We start from the raw sequence: 4,762 nt of genomic DNA on the forward strand, positions 1-4,762 counted from the left end.
CCATCTGACAATGGCCCTTGCCTACACTCCGTATGCTGATCATATCGCCGCCCTTCGCCCGTCAAATGATGGCCTGGTTTGAAATTTCTGATTCTAGTCTTTCTCTCTCCTCCCTCTCTCTCTTCTAAGAGGCAGTTCATTTGTGGGAAGGAGCAATGAAGAAAGAATGATGGAGGCTTGTCCGGCATGGACCGGATTGCTCCACGGGCTGAGAATAGTGATTTGTGATGTTGCTGGACATGAAGTGTTGCTGTTTTCCAAATCTACAGCCATGGCCACAAAACCCGAAACACGCGTTTAAGCGGTAAACTAAAAAATTACAAAGAAAATTTAGTGTTTTATGCTTTTGATTGATAGAATGCCGTTCATATGGACTAAGATTTGATTATGCTGCTGATTCTTCTGAGTTCTTACTGCTTATAACCAGAAATTATGAAAAACATGCATTTCATGGCTTGAAATAATGTCAAGAAACCCGAAAACCATGAAAAATGGGGAAAAACAAGGGTTTTGGGCATATAAATGGGGAAAACCGTCGATACACATCAACTAATCTTTCAATTTTGTTGCAAATGAACTAAGGGCCATAGCCCACAAACTGGTTTTCATTTTCAGCAATTTAAAAAAAATACAAGAAAATGAAGGAAATGGCGGGAAAATGATAAAAACACCATGAAAAATAGGGGAAAAATACATTTGGGGCTACGAAAAATATAGAAAAATAGGATTTATGTTTGTTGATGTATAGCAAGGCTGGGGCATGAAGTTATGCTTCAGTTCAGCCTTGTTTATATGTTTTAGTGCGTGTTTCCTTCCTTTCTCCACATAAAATGACAAGGAAACCCTAAAAGAAATGAATGTAATGATGCACTATCAACGGGGAAGGGTAGAGTTGTGGAAAAAATGGTTAAATGCCGCTGAGCATGAGGAATAATTTGCTGATTTTATATGCATCGCATCTAGGACGGAATAATAATGATAAAAATTAAAACCTAGTAGCACGAAGATCACTTCGGTGCTAGGTGTTGCAGCGAAGCACAAAGCGGTTAGAAAGAAAAGCATGAAAGAGATGTTTTGCACTTGCACGCTGTTGGTTTTTAAAATGTTTGAGCACTAGGCATCCACCTCTTTGCATGATCATTTAGAGGAAATTAAAAGTATCAGAGTCAGCTCCTGGATACGCATAGCAATTGTTTTCAGTAGGCCTTTGACCCACCGTTGAGAGTGTGAGGTTCCTATGCTGTAGGATAGACGAGGGTTATAGGGGGACAGCAAGTGAGGAAATGGTACATTCCTGGATACGTTTATTTGGTACCTTGAGCGACGTTTGTGCGAAATGTCTAAATGTTGAGCGGCGCATCGAGGGGCCAATCCCCAAGGTGTAGGAGAGTCGCAGAGGGTTGACGGCATTCAGCCGTAGGAGGAACCCCATGTGTATGTGATTCGAGCCTTTTGGCTATGTGGAAGGGACTCCCTCTGAGGAGCAATATTGGGTTAGGATCAGTTGGACTACAACGTATTACAAACGCAATGTTTAGGAAAGCAGAGATTTTGATAGACGCTCTTGGCCGCGAGGCCGAGGGGTTGTCTTGTGCATAGTGACGAGGTCCGGCTAGTGCATGAGCCAGTGCCGGCCCGTTTTTAGGTCCATCACACGCCCAACACAATGTCCAAATAGAAATAACATATCCGTGCGCATAGTCGCATACAAAATAATGATAAATAATCGATGCCTCAATAGACATGACAAAATATAGGCGTGGCGCCTATCAAAATATAATCCATAGGTCGGATACTCGCTAAACTCCAATGCTTTCCTCCGCCACTGCTGCTATCTCTACACATCAACTGAAGCATTCACAATCGTTAGTAAAATAATATAATTAAATCGACAAAAGTGAACACCTAGCAGTCTTCAGCTACATAAATAAATCAACTGGTTAGAAATAAATCCTAACCTTAATTTATTACAAGTGCGCACTCAAAACTCATAAACATTTATTAATTTAATGTGTATTTTGTGGAATCACCCATGTACACACTAAATTAATGAAACGCCCGAAAAGGACAGGCGTCCCCTTCAACTTCTCGCACAAAGAATCCACTTTGTATATGAGCCCCGGTCATCAAAGTTTACGGAATCCACCGTAAAACCTCACGGAATCCACCGTAGAATATGCCTCCTAGCATCATACCCCTGGAGTGGGATAGCAATTGACCTTAATTGCTATTAGCTCAATGTGGAGCTAACAGAGTGGGGAAAGCATTTAAGTCTCTAGCATGCATCCATTGTGCTTCCTCTATAGGATGGTTCTTAAATTTAACTAGATATCTAGAATACCTTCGGCCAGTTCTAGTGGTCATTAAGTCAATGTCTATGATAGCTTCTGGTTCAAGTATTTCAATCTCTTCCTCTAATAAAGGTGGGTTTTCATAAACAGGGTGGACAGGTAATTGGCCTCTAAATGGTCTCAATAAACTAATGTGAAATGTATTGTGAATTTTCCAATGAGATGGTAATTCTAACTTGAATGGATTATCATTAATTTTATAAATGATTCTAAATGGTCCATAGAATCTGGGAGCTAATTTGACAACTGGATGTCTATCTACACTTTGCAATCTACGTTTTTCTATCCTCAGCCAAACATAATCATCAACTTTGAAACTCATGGCTTGTCTTTTCTTGTTGGCTTGTTTGGTATATGATTGCTGGGCTTTAGCAATCATATCTTTAACCTCATCAAAAATACTGTTATGCATACTAGCAATATCATCAACACTCTGAATTCTATTAGACAAAGATGCAACAGGTGTAGATAATCTATATCCATAAATGACTTCCAACGGTGCTTTGTTTGTAGATGTGTGTGGTGTATTGTTATATGCAAACTGTAATAAATGCAAATGAGTGTCCCATGTCTGAGGTTTAGAGATAGTATATACACGTAAAAGATCTAGAATGGTGCTGTTTGTGACTTCTGTTTGTCCATTAGTTTCTAGATGAAATGTAGATGAGAAATCAATCTTTGTGCCTAGGTTAGCAAACAGAGTAATCCAAAAATTGTTACAAAATCTAGAATCGCGATCTAAAATGATAACTTTTGGCAATCCATGGTTAGTAAAAATGGTTTTCAAAAACAATTGTGCTGCTTGTGATGCTGTTAAAGTTTTCTTACATGGAATGGAATATGCTTGTTTACTAAATCTATCTACAACTGTCCAAATCATATCATGGTTAGATTTAGTATTTGGTAAACCAGTAATGAAATCCATAGAAATTTGTTCCCAAGGTTTAGATGGAATAGACAAAGGCATAAGTAATCCATACTATTTACCATGATGTCACTTAATTCGTTGACAAATCAGACATTCAGAAACAAAGTTAGATACATCAGCATCCATATGTGGCCAATAAAAATCTTCAATTAACATACGTAATGTAGATATGATACCTCTATGACCTTGATATGGGGGACAATGAATTTCATTCAAAACAAAAGATCGGAATGGAATAGTGACACACAGTCTCTTTTCATAAAACATAAATCCATCATTATATGACAATGAATCAATAGGAATGAAATTATTTTGAACTAATTTATTCCAATCAGAATGAAAAGTAATATCCTAGTGGTATGTATCTTTCATAGCAATCAAAGAATCAAAAGATATGACAGAAATATTATGAATGGCAGGTCTTCTACTCAATGCATCAGCCACTACATTTTCTTTTCCAGGTTGGTACTGAATGATAGGATGAAAATTTTGAATAAAGGAAGCCCATTTGATATGTCGGTCAGAGATTTGGGGTTGGCTAAGTAAATGTCTAATACTTTGCTGATCGGTCTTTATCATAAATTCTGAACCCATTAAGTAGTGTTTCCACTGTCTTAATGCTTGTACAACTACTAATAATTCTTTGTCATATGTGGAATATTTCAGCTCAAAGGGTCTCAGCTTACAACTAGAATATGCTATAGGATGATTGTCTTGCATAAGTACGGCTCCTATTCCTGATCCACTAGCATCGGTCACTACTAGAAAGAATGGTCTATTAAAGTCAGGCAACTGTAGAATAGGGGCATTGGTTAATGCATGTTTCAGTAAGTCAAAGGATTTCTGTTGATTTTCGGTCCATTGATAAACTATTCCTTTCTTGAGAAGTTTGGTTAATGGTAAAGCAAGTAATGAAAAATTACGTACAAACTTCCTATAGAAACTAGCAAGACCAAGGAATGAGCGTAACTCATGCACGTTTTTAGGAACAGACCAATTCAATATTGCATCAATTTTCTTAGGATCAACTTTAATTCCATCAGATGATACAATATGACCTAAATACTCAATTTCTGTCTTAAAAAATTCACTCTTTTCAGGATTTGCATACATTTGATTTTCTTTCAATTATTGAAAAACCAATGACAAATGCTCATAATGTTCTTTCTCATTTTGACTAAACACCAAAATATCATCAAAGAAAACAATTACACAATACTGATATTTCAAAAAGATACGGTTCATCATTCTACTAAAGGTAGCAGGTGCATTAGTCAATCTGAATGGCATGACAAAAAATTTGTAATGACCAAACTGTGTTCTAAATGCAGTCTTGAATATGTCAAATTTATCTACCCTCACCTGATGATAACCAAACTTAAGATCAATTTTACTAAATATAGAAGATCCTTGCAGTTTGTCCATAAGGTCATCAACTCTAGGAATAGGATACCTATTCTTTACAGTGATCTTATTTAAAGCT

Source organism: Lygodium microphyllum, chromosome 10 (genome assembly GCF_053477565.2).
Source record: "Lygodium microphyllum isolate KBCC chromosome 10, Lygodium_microphyllum_v1.1.10, whole genome shotgun sequence".
Lineage (NCBI taxonomy): Eukaryota > Viridiplantae > Streptophyta > Polypodiopsida > Schizaeales > Lygodiaceae > Lygodium > Lygodium microphyllum.